The sequence below is a fragment of the Topomyia yanbarensis genome, chromosome 1, assembly GCF_030247195.1.
Source record: "Topomyia yanbarensis strain Yona2022 chromosome 1, ASM3024719v1, whole genome shotgun sequence".
NCBI classification, from domain to species: Eukaryota; Metazoa; Arthropoda; class Insecta; order Diptera; family Culicidae; genus Topomyia; species Topomyia yanbarensis.
Genome location: NC_080670.1, coordinates 91,166,114 through 91,179,387, shown reverse-complemented (window position 1 = coordinate 91,179,387; position 13,274 = coordinate 91,166,114). Strand labels below are relative to the sequence as shown.

General features: G+C 38.9%; 1 long non-coding RNA gene across 1 annotated transcript; it reads right to left on the bottom strand.

The window, feature by feature from the left end:
- Window positions 1-8,614: 8,614 nt before the first annotated feature.
- On the bottom strand, window positions 8,615-9,689 carry LOC131676342 (uncharacterized). Its single transcript, XR_009303141.1, has 3 exons — window positions 9,534-9,689; window positions 8,881-9,381; window positions 8,615-8,816 (listed from the first exon to the last, which is right to left on the bottom strand). It is a non-coding gene; the product is annotated as an uncharacterized LOC131676342 (long non-coding RNA).
- Window positions 9,690-13,274: the final 3,585 nt, after the last annotated feature.

The window sequence follows — 13,274 nt, the reverse complement described above, 5'->3', positions numbered from 1 at the left end:
TCCAGTTTAGCACAATGCAAATGATTTCAAATGTGACCGAATCGAAAGCGAAGAATGTCGTTCGATGGAAGTGGGAACGAGTAGTACGTTTGAAAAGATCAAATCAATAAAAAAAAGTTAAACTTTTCTGGGGAATGACTTTCTGGGAGATGGGGCATTCTGGGATATGGAATTCTGGGGAATGGTACATTCTGGGAAATGACTTTTCGGGGAATGAAGGGCGAACACGGAATTATTGCGACACATGCAACATAGCATAACTTTTTTACCATTGGGTAAAAATCAACTAAATTTTGCACACTTTCTCATTGATGTGTATTGTTTATATGCGGTGAACCAACGCGAGTCGAGAGAACAAATTCTTTCCAAACACCTGGAATTTCCTGACCTGTCGCACCGGCAGTTGGGAAAAATGTTGAACATTCACCATTCAACCGTCTCCAGAGTGTTGAATTGTTAATTTGACAGACTGCAAGTGCTATTAGTAACACAAACAGCTAGTAGCCTAGCTAGCATTGTTCTTTCTGCTTGCAACCAACCTGATTATATTGATGTCAATGCTGAATTCGCTATTACAACTGTATGCTCGCTATGCTATCCCATTTGTTATGGGATTCGCTATTAACATGGGACAGCTATGCTTGGAGCACCAGATTCTAAAAGCTACCAATTTTGGCCAATCACTGGAGACAAAATCACGCGTAACAATTAATAATAAATTAAATTATTGCTGAGTAATTTTTGTTGTACATGAATAAAACATATCTATTTTCTCGTTACCTATGGCTAAATAACCATTAGAAAGGTTATGAGTTTATGTTGTCGCATTTTATAATCATTTATACTACTTTCAAGCGATCGATTTTCAAGATACGACTCGCACTTTAACCACCCCTTCACCGCGCCATCAAAATATAAATAAGTCATACTCCTAATGAACTAATATTTATTAAAACATTTACTAAATAAAAACATAGACCTGATAGTTCGTTTGCAAAAAAACACCGAAGCACAGTGAATTGGTGTTAAAACTCTATCTTTGATCCTAGTGCTGGTAATTGTTACGAATCACACTCGGCCTGGCGTTGGGTACAAGATAATAACTGCTTGATCTCCCACGAGCATGGTCCTGCCGGAGTGTCTGCCTTGCCCGATACCGGGGCAGCCTGTCCTCTTGTGAATCGGAACCGCTGATCGTTCCGATGAGGGTATGTCCAACGGTATTACCGACGGAGCCGATCGCTACACTACCAGCAGTAGCTGCGATTTGAGCAATTAATCCAGATGCCTGGTGGGGAGCTACCATTGGTGCAGCAGTTAAATTGATCGCAACAAATAAAATCGCTTTCTTCAATCATGGACAAGAAAAATCCAAATGCCAAATTTAACGGAACATTGCCTAATGACCATAGGCGTGCGCAGCCTTTTCCATTAGGGGGGGCTAACAGCTTAAAATATTCCAGTTATGTTAAGCCTTCATTATCAGTTGGATTTCTGGTAGAGATTCGACTGTAAAACAGTTATTTTATTTTGTAATTGAATTTTACGTTGCTTCATTTATTTCTTAAATCTAGCAGAAATTAACATTAAACATTTTCAACTTCCTTGAAAAACATTTCTCGTGGTCTTTAGCGTAAAATAATCGTCAGATTTTTTGCAATATGATTTTTTGAAGTTTATAAAATGGAACATTTTTCAATCGCAGATAGCATGTGCACTATTGATGCAAGGAATTTTTCTACAAATAATTAAAGTTGTGTTTTGGTATGAGTAGTCTGAAAAAAATTTAAAAGCATTTTTTATCATTTGACTTATGTATCCTGCAATAAGCAAGGCCAATTTAAAATTTAAAAAGGTAGCGATTTTTGGAAGTATGATTTAGCATGATACGAAGTATGATTTAGCATAATACGTTATCAGAAAAAAATGATGCGTATTTATTGTGGTAGACACAATGTGGGTTTTTGCGGTTTTTATTCCTCTCGAATGAAAATTTGAACTTTGGGCACGAACCTGCCATTAATTTTTGCACAAGCTGCTGGTCAACATCGCCGGCTGCTTTTTTCCAGTGTCTAGTCATTGAAATAACATCCTTAGCCATGTTTCCATTCAATATATTTAGAGTACATAGAATTGGTTTGGGTGGAATTCCTATATACTTCGATTGTGTGGAATTCCGGGAGGTTAGGGGGTTCAACCCATTTTCATGTACGTTGACGTCATTATCCCAGTACAGCTATTGCACATTCTTACTGTAGTGGTAACTCTCCAAATCTGGCAAAAACTGGGGAGAGCACCGGTGATACCTAATTAGCCGCTAGACGCTTTTCAGACCATTGATGAATAACTCGTTGTTGGTTGTGATGAAAATTGGAGTCTATAACTGCAAATTTACTGCCAGATGATACACTTTTTCCGGCAAACTTGTTCGCAACAACAATTTCATACTTCTTGCCCACTGAGACGTCCAAAAAATTGTTTCAAAATCGTTCAACACAGGTCCAACGATGGACGTTCGTTGAACGGTTATTTGGACGTTGTCCGCATTGGTCCAACGAACGTCCTTCATTGGACGATTTTGAAACCAACCGTTCTTAGAGGGTGGGAACATCTCAGTGATCTTTCAGTCGATCCACAACACCCGAAGCGGTTAGTTCAGTTCCTCATTTGCTTAGGCCTTACTCTGCTATTCAATTGTAAAACAATAGCGTATAGATCATACCATCTCTGATTAGAAATGTCGAGCAACTGTGTTGATAAGCATCGTATGAACGTGTTTTCTGAAGTGAAAAATGATTCTCCAGCAATCACGCTCTCCACAGCAAATATAAGTCTATTGTGGAGATAGAGAAAATGAACAATGCGAAAATGAAGATTACAATGAACAGTCGCAAAGAAGCAAACGATTTGTTGAAAAATTCAAATAGGTTACTCTCGCTTCGAACATTTCCTCCGTGCGATCGAGTAGAAACCGATGGTGTTGTATCAGATCCGTTCCTCAGCACAGCAGATGTAATGCGCCAAGGTATAGGAGTATTTAAGAAACGAAATATTCCCACTGTTGCCGTATTGGAAGCTCGACGTCTAGCGCAGTATTCACTAGAAGACCAACAGTTTTTACCATCGACCAGCATTCGTGTAACGTTAGCGGGTACGGTGCTACCGGACTACTTACAAATACAGCGTGTCATCTTACCCATTCGGATGTTTCACCACAAACCGATGATTTGACAACGTTGTAGGCAAATCGGCCACACAATGAAATACTGTTCCAATCTTATTCGATGTAATAAATGCAACATGAGCCATGAAAATATGGAGTGTCAGATCACGTATAACATTTGTTTCCGATGCGATTCTTCTCACAACAACAATAAAGTATGCCCAGTTTATATTAAAAAAGCCAAAAAACTACGGGACAAACAAAAGAAAATGCTTAAATGGTCCTACGCCAACGCTCAGAACTTGATAGTCGATGATACTAACTCACGTGTTTTGAATGCTGCAACGAAACACCCACGAGAAAAAAGTTTCAGCAAAAAGTGTTCCTCCCATAATCACAAGGAAGAGGCGAAACAACCGAACGCAGAAAAGAAGAAAACCACAAACAACCTTCAAAATCGAACCCACGAAACTCCCACAGCATTGGTCACAATACATCAACTAATCATAAGTGTGTGTGATTCGTTGTATGTGAATGAAAACCTAAAAACTATAATAGTTGCTTTAAATCCATTGATAACTCACTTATGGAAAGAAGTTATAGAACAATTCCCATTACTAGGAGCATTTGTTTCAGCTTAGTTTACCTTAGACAGTAAATGATGTTATGTAACACGTAAACTAAATGACATGTAATTTCACATAGATGCATCGGCTCCGTTAAGTTTTCAACTCCGAGCCGTGTCAAATAAACAAATTAAAAAAAAATCTCAGTGATCTTTGGCAACATTAAACTTATGTCCCGGAAGTTGTTTAAAGTCAAATTTGACATACGTTTCATCAACCTTTTATTGCATTTATTGAGTTTTGAAGTAGAATACTTCTAACGTTTCAACATGGGGTCCCGTTTCAAAAATTTCAGTTGAGAAATTTTCCCAGGTTTAAAATGCGAATATCTTCCGTTCTACTGGACGAAATCGCAATATTTTTGCACTATCTGATCGGAAATTTGTACACGTATTTCGTATTAAATTTTGGAATTACTGCGACTAATATAAATAAACCAAAACAAGGATTTTCAGAAAATCCTTCGGAAACAGCGAGGAAAATGCGCAATTTGCCAGAATATCCCACGCCGAGCCGTCAAAAAGGAGCATGTAAGCGTTTCATTACATACGGGAATGTTATATATACAGGTCACGCGAGCTTGTTTTGTATCAGTGGGTGCTCGCTTACCACACGAGCAACATGCTCGTCCGGACGGTACAATGAGCGGTATCATGTTTGCGTTCCCGTACCAAGCGTCATCGCAAAGTTCTTCGTGATAAAATCCAGGGAATCACCAAATCTGCCATTCGGTGTCTGGCTCGTCGTGGTGGTGTAAAATGCATCTCCGATTTAATCTACGAATGCTGATGGTGTGCAGGAAAATGTCATCCAAGATGCCGTGACCTACACTGAACACGCCAAGCGCAAAACCGCAATGAATGTCGTCTATACTCTGAAGCGGCAGGGACGCACTTTGTATGGATTTGGAAGTTGAAAAGGTAGAACTCACTTGTATCATTATAAAAAAAGGCCCTTTTCATGGCCACCAAAATCATTTCAAAGAATAAGTTTGCATTTTCTGTTTCATGGACTGTTTCTCCCCGGAGAGCAATTTGGGTTAAACCCTAAATTATGATTTATTTCAGTACGCAAATTGCAAATATGGTCAGAAACAAACTGGAGTGAAGTGGAAAACATTTTTAATAAGGCGCACTAAAAAAGGTTTCAATTCTCATTTTACCAAGGTGCCGTATTACATTACTCTCTTTACCCTGAGTGTTCGATAATCTCCGTATTGGAAACACAATTTCAATTTTGTTCTTTATCAAAAATATGTGGTCGACCAACGAAGGGGTGGAGCTACGAAGAACACATATTGAGGAAAACACAAAAAAGGACGAGCTTACATTGTGCTGTAGTCAGGTATAAAAACTCAGCATGCTGTTGCTCACGCTCAGTTCGTTTCCAGCATCAGCATGCAGCAGTTCGTTTGCAGCATCTCCCGCAAAATTCAAACCGCCGTCCGTTTGCTGCTGTCAGAAGAGTTGGCCAAGCACGCCGTCTTCGATGGCACCAAAACTGTTACCATATACACCAGCTCCAAGTAAATTTCGAACACTGCCCAAACAAAAGGCCCTTTTCAGGGCCATCAATTTATCGACAAAGAATGAAATTGAAGTTTTGTTATTCCAAGCATCAGAAAGTGGCTTGTTAAGAGCGTTGGATAGTAAGTGAGCCACTTGTGAACAATACCGTCGCTTTCACGTAGAATGGCACAAAATCAAAAGTTATTTGTGATTTATAGACAGTTTAGAGTAATGATTCAATTTACAAAAATCGAACGTTTTCTAACGTTTCGATATACGTGCTATAACGCCACATATATGTCGGTCGCTGTCAAACTCCACACGCTCATTCAAAACTACTCAAAATTTGAGTTTCCACCACTCAATTTCAAAAACCGGGGCAAACTGTCAAAAAATGAGTATCGATTTGAGTAGAATTGACTGAACTCTGGAGTAACCATGAAATTATCAACTATTTGAGTGAAAAAAAAACTTACTGGTGCACGAAGTGGAACAGCCCGCACACAAAAAATTGAAAATAGTTTCAAATGTTGATTCAACAGAAAAAAAATCAACGAGGAGACATTCGGAAAACTAAAAGGTAAGTTTTCGCAAGTGTGGTTTCTTTTTTAAAATAACATACCTTCTTATTTTGCATATCCAGTAGCACGAATTCCTAATTACAGGAAAAAGGAGAAAGGACCTCGGAATAAATTTATAAGCATCGTATTAACAACTAGAGATACAGGTAAGTGGAATTTTATATACAGATTAATGCGTTTGTTAGTATTATTAAAAATACAGATCGGTTAAATTTCAAATTTTGTCTTTGCGTAAAAAGTACTCAAAATTGACATTTTGTACCCGAACTCAAAACTGAGTAAGTGAGGAAAACTCAATTTTTGACCATGTGCACTTTTTATGGAATTGAGTGGCTGGTCACTCATTTTTGAGTTATTTTCAATGAGCGTGCATATGATGGTATAGGGTTGCCAGGAGGCTGTTGCCAACTGCTTGCGGAAGCCTTTCCTCCAGTGGGTAAGTCCACTCAAAAAATAATTCACTTTAGTTTTACGTGATTATTCATTTAAACACATATTTTTCACTTGTCAACATACATTATGTGATTCCTATAAATTACATTTGGCAGTCATCTAGAAGTTATGTGAATAGCACATAATCTTTAAATGACGACAATGGTTTATAATAGACCTTTCTTGTCCGACCTAACCCCTATTTTTCTTATTTTTGATCGAAAGATATCATATTTTTAAGACCATTCACGGTAAAATGAGATTTTTAGGACCTTCCCTGATTTTTTAATGATTTTTTGAAAATTGAAAATTGCAAGAATGTTGAGTAATATTTTCACCAAATCAAGAATGGTGAGACTCGAAATACCTGTTTCGGCAGCACTGTTTTGCAAATTTCAGTTTGCTTTATCGGCAACACTGCAAATGAAGTGGTGAATCGCGATACTACCCTCTAAGAACGGTTGGTTTCAAAATCGTCCAATGAAGGACGTTTGTAGGACCAATTTGGACAACGTCCAAATAACCGTTCAACGAACGTCCATCGTTGGACCCGTGTTGAACGATTTTGAAACAATTTTTTGGACGTCTCAGTGGGTAAGTTCATTACTTTACGGTGACGTCACAAATGAACTCGAGAGTGTATCTTTGACAGATTGCTATAGAACATTGCATGGAAATGTATAACCTCACATTTCTGACAGTTCAGAGAGTTTGTTTACATGGACTCAGAAAATTTTTGATTTCACCCAGAACAAAGCTTGGTTCGAATTGCTTTTATATTCTAAGACCATGTAAACAAGCTCGCTAAACTGTCAATCTTGCAATGTCCCATTACTATTATAAGGTCTTGAAAAAATTATTTAAATCTGTAAAACTAACTCGATGCGGTAATGCCCCCCAAGAAAACATTCCATCGCACCATCTATATTTACGTGAGTGGAAAATTCGAGTTATACATATTTCGACGTAAACCTAATGGGTTAGGTGCCATCATTGCAGGTGCCCAGTAAGGGTAATGTAACACTACGAATCAGTAGTAGCCGATTACATCGAGGAAGCACTCATCCAGCAAAAACTATCCAACGGATTCGTTCCGGAAAGCGTTGGATCGCGTTCTGATTGAAAGATTCCACGTTTTGGTAGTTGCACCCTAGTACCGAATTACGATTCCAACACGGTATTCCCACCGGTATCATAATCGAATTTGGTACCAGATTGTAAATCTTTGAAAAATAACTTAGGACTCGAGGTTTTGCTTACGTGACACGGCGACCAACTTAACATGCTGAACTACATGCTCTGGCTATAGTGTTCGACATTTTGAAATTCGCGCTATGCGATAAGCACGAGTTTGATAAGGGACGTTTTAACAAACTGCTTCAACGGCTCAAATTAGTGAAACAAGATGAAACCAAGAAAAAGTTTTTAATTTTATGTAATTGAATAATTTCATAATCCCACAGAAATCTATTGGTTTGAATATTAATCCGGTAAAGGAATCTTCCTTTCAACAAAGCATCACACCAAATTCCCAAGGAAGATATTAACTAAGACATTGAAACGTAACCGTATAGCTTCTAATCTAATTTTGCTCAGTATTAACATTAGTCTGTATATTTCATCCATGGAACTATAAAAAATCGACTAATTCATCAACGCGGCGCTGCTGACGGAATCAGACTGTTTAATTCAAAGATAGGGATGTGATGTAGAGGGTACAGCATTTTTCAAGAACTTTTTTTTAAATTGCTCCATGCAAATGCACCGTATGCGACAAAGATTTTATCCACAACATTTTAGCCTATCTGCAAACGTTCATACGGGTGACTATCGTCACTAGTGTCAAGTGTTTCTTTGCTAACGATTTAGATATTTTCAGACGGAATATACTAGTAGCCTATCATAGACAGGAATATATCAAGCAGAATGATGGGAAACAGGCAGAATTTGTTATATCAACCATAATTTCACCAGGACTTCGGGAATTCGAGATATGTGAGAAGCGTTTCTTCCGAAGAAATAACTTTTTCGGATCTATTTGTGATATCTGCTCAAATATATTCACTAGAAGCGGGTGCAGCAAATGTATTTAGAAATAGAAATGTACCGTGAGCGGCGACAAAATCCCTCAACGCTACCCCACCGATCACATGCGGATAAATAGGATAAGCGATCGTTTAAATGCGCGTGGGCCAAAAATTTGCACAGACAGCGATATGCTCCTATATATACGACTAGTGAACCTAAATGTGATGAGATTAGATTGAATATTTTTCTACGAAAGTTATCTTCGACTAACCAGGCTTTCCAGTCACGAGAAGGGACCGCGTCAGCATCACATGCGATGAATATGCATAACTGACGGTCATGGTGTTGAGCGGCTGACCCTGAAATCTATCCCAGACCCGTATTCGTTCGTCCAGTCCGACCAATATTGCGTAACTCGGGGAACAGGCAAGTGCGACGATTGAGTCGTCATGGGCTTCAATTTTGTACATACAGGCACCTATAGATAACCAATTAATTTAATTATGTAGATTTAGGCCATACCGTAAATTTGGCTGACATACCCCGTATCAAGTCCCACACACATAGCACACCATCCTGGTAACCAGATGCGCCCATATCGGCCTGCCACTGGCCTATGAAAATACATGTGATAGGACCGCAATGGCCGTTTAGGGTGAACTGCAATAGGTGGCTATCGAGCCGGAACTATTATAAGGTCTTGAAAAAAATATTTAAATCTGTAAAACTAACTCGATGCGGTAATGCCCCCAAGAAAACATTCCATCGCACCATCTATATTTACGTGAGTGGAAAATTCGAGTTATACATATTTCGACGTAAACCTATCGCTATCGAGCCGGAACACTTTAACAGTGTGGCCCTGGTTGCCAGTCATGACTGTACCGCCCGCCACTTCCAAACATGTCGACGGTGACCCTGCTGTGAAACTCCATGATACTCCTCGGATACGTGATGTTGAGCTGGCAACGCTGTGGACGGATTTGAGCCGGCGGATAGCGGAAATAAACTAATGCTTCCTGCCGAACCGGTGCGTTCGTGGGCTAAAAAAGAATAAGAATTAAGGCACTTGATGAAATACTCATTACAGACTGAAAATTAAATGACTTAGAATATGCAGTATTTAAAAGAAGTAAAATCTTTCTGTTCTGCGCCCTAGGTGAGCTAAAAAAATTGCTTGAAACATAGAACTTACTTCGCCCATATGCAGACGTAAATCCCCAATCGATCTGACAACCTTGCGTGTACGTTTCCAGTCTCAGAAAATCGATTCTTCCACTCAACCGTGCGACTATCACTTTGTCACCGGCGAGCTTTATGTTAGTTACCCCATTGTTGTGGGTGTTTTCGGCTTCATATATACCCGGGCCCATATTATTGGCTCGAATCAAAACTCGTCGAAATGTCAATTGACGATAGGTTCATCCGGAGTGTTCATTTGTGTTTACATTTTGCTAGCGTTGCCAATTTTATTTTGTGTCCAGCACCCAATGTGGCTACGCCACATCGTTTTTGCGCGTGCTGTCCGACTTCGCTACCGCTCAGTCGGACTTCAACTAGGGATAGCCCCTATGTTTGAGCAAGCCGGGCAAACGAGTGGATCACAGGTTCGCTTGCTTCCGATGGCGGGTCGGTGGCCACCTCGCCCGGCGGATCCTCAGCGGCTTTGCGCCGCTTCGGTTCCTAGACCTCGGTTATGCGGCTAAGCCGCATCGGAATGGTGCCCCTTAAACATTCTAACTTGAATCGGTTGTGTCACCGGAGCCGGAATACGAATTAGAACCAGCCAGCATTCCGGCTGAGTTAAACTGGGAAGATTAGTAAAAATGAATCTGGAAATAAATTTTTTTGGCAACGCTCCAGCACTCCGTTGATTTCACCACCTGGGCGCCAGGTTGACGATATGAAATGAACTATGTTTACTTTCGACAAGTTTTGATTCGAGCCAACAACATCCAGCCTATATACCCTGCAATGAAACGTCCGTCAATAGTTGTAATAAAAAACAAATGACTCCAAACAATTTACCATAAAGTTACCAGTCGTTCCCTTCCAGAACTCCAACCGCCTGAGAACATTCGCTAGCGCTCATCTGCTCCCGGGATGGGATGAAGCCGTATGATTGGACTTACTCTCCACCGCTGCTACATCATAGCCCTTGGTCGAATTATTCCACAAAAACCGAATTTGCAGATCCGCACAAATACAAACCTTTTAGGCATACACTATTATCATTTGTGAAATGTTTCTCACACTGGACGGTAACACGAAACCATTCTGGGTTAATATTTTCCTGCATCTCATTCTGATGATTGTGCCTGGTGAAGTTAAACTGTAGTTTTTTCTTCAGCTTGAAAGCAAAACTGGTCGGCGAACTCTCAGGAAACGGGAGACAGCTGATGTTTTTGGATTCCTTGGCAGGATGAAATACATCACGGCTCACAGAAAGTATATGTAAGCCGTGGAAATACATTATCAGATAGGTAGAGAAAACAGGAAAAAACAAAAAAGATGTCATCGATGTTTGAAGAGCACTTTTCACTTTCAAGCAGCGTTGTCAGACGGTTTTGTATAATAGGTTTGTTCTAGTACACAGAAGCTGCTCCGGAGCAAACAGAAGCAAAAAAACTTGCTTTTTACTCCAGTTTGCTAACGGAAGAAGAAAAAAGCGAACATAGGAACGATTTTCTCTCTGTTTGCTTCGGAGTACTTCCACTTTCTACTGGTACTGGAACAAATCTAATATCGGTATAGTTCTAAATAAAAATAAGGTATACATCGGTGTGAAGATGTATGCTAACCAAAAGTTACCTGCAACTGCAAATTATTGGTTTTAAATTATAAATCATTCTAATGTTATGTAATCAAATCTACTGAGCTCAATCGATTTCAGAATCGGTTGTTGAGCTTCATTTGAAGTTTTGATAGTAACCTGGCAGATTGCTGAATCAATTTCCGGATGATTTGATGTGGAAAGGTTTCTAAAAAGGCCCATACGTAATATTAATTGATCTTATTATATGAAAATCGTTATTTTTTGGTAAGAAAAAAGAAATCGGTATTTTTAGTAACTTTATTGGTATTTAAATTAAAAATCGGTTTAAATATCGATAAATCGGTATATTCTGCAACACTGTTTTGGGGTTCATCTACGTCAAAACAAAGTTTTTGACAAATTCGAATGAACTCTTGGAGTTCATACCCAGTAAAAGAAACGGCGAATAGCCAGATTAAAATAGATGCCGGCGAGCGGTAGGCTACTGGAACTTTGTTATAGGCTACCCGCCGTAACTTTATTTCATATTCCCCACTGGAAGTTCATCCAAATGGTGTAAAAGTATGGAGAATCAAGGTAAAATAGGACAGGGGAATACAGAGTAAAATGGGCAGTTCGAAGAATTTTTGATTTTTTCAATAGTTAGAGACACCAAATTAACGTGACAGTATTCAGAATCGATCCAGCGATGAAAACGGAAGCTGTTCTGCATATAAAATTTTTTGACGAGAAAAGTCTATTCAGCTTACATGAATTTCATGTGCGAAAAAATCAACCGTGAATATGGCCGACAACTTACTGGTTGGTGTTCTATTTTCATAATTCGGTTTTCTCAACACAAGTTTTCCATTTATTTATTCTGAGGATAGATAAATTTCATTTTCCTTTTCTATAATTTCAGGGATCGAAGGATGTATGGCTAAATTTTCGTTCAACAAGCTCCTGGATAAAATTTGCAAGTAGGGGATGGTGATTATGAAATACTTTTCAACCAGTTATGTGCTCTGCAACATGTTGAAAGTATAAGTTCTATTGTAAATGAATCGAAGAAATAAAAACAAGCAGTTTATTTTTTAAATGTTAAAAATTAAAACTTATTACTTATTACTATACGAATTTCAGTATCTGCTTCATCAGGTAAAAATTATCTGACGTAATGACTACATGAACACAATCATGCTTTACATATTTGACGCCAGGTAATTTTATATGTGATTTTCAGTTCCCAAGCATGTGAAAAACACGTAACTTTGACCTGGTGGGTTATATAACTATTATGTGTTGCCCCAGATACTGATTTATCGACCCATCCTATTAAATGTACGTGAAAAGTGCGATGGATGAGATTCATATATGTTTTCACGTGAAAGTAACGTGATTTATTTTTTGAGTGTACGAGCGGTTTGTTTGGTACAGGCCATGTAGCGAAAAATGCTGATCTGCTACTTCTCTGATGCTGGTAGTAGGACGACGGTCAAACGCTCGTTTGCGTGCTTTCATTCATAAAAGTTCAACAATATTTTCAAAGAATGTTGCAAATTGTCATCTTGATAATTCCAAAAATACTCCAAATAAACTATGAATGTGCTAAAGTCGACAAAATCGCATAGAAATTGCTTATTCCAGAGCAGAATTTACCGGTCTAAAATGCATTCTACTTCACTCCGGTTATGTCTCTGACATTACCAACCCATCTTTTTTTCAGATCATGATCATACGTCATTCAGACCCGCGATTTTAGCCATAATGTTTTGCTTTACGGTCCAGTTTGATTGCTTGATAGCGCTATACTTGAAGAATACTTCCCACATCCATGCCCGAAATTCCTGTATTAGCTTTGAAATGAATGTAATGAACATATAGAGCTGGGGTGGGCGTAGCGTAGTTGGTAAATCGATTGTCTTGTACGCAGTGCACCTGGGTTCGAGTCCCGACCCCGCACATAGGGTTAAAACCTTTATAATCGAAATAAAAAACAGGTTTGGATATTGTGATCATCATACTCGGGTTTTTATTTCTTTTGTGAAAAATTAATTCTTGCTTCTTTCCCATCGCTTCACAATTTAAGAAAACATTAAATTTTTTGCGCAAGGTCAAGGTCTCAAGAGAAAGACACTTACAGTGTTGCAGTCAAAAGCTTCCGGAACAGACCACAAAGAG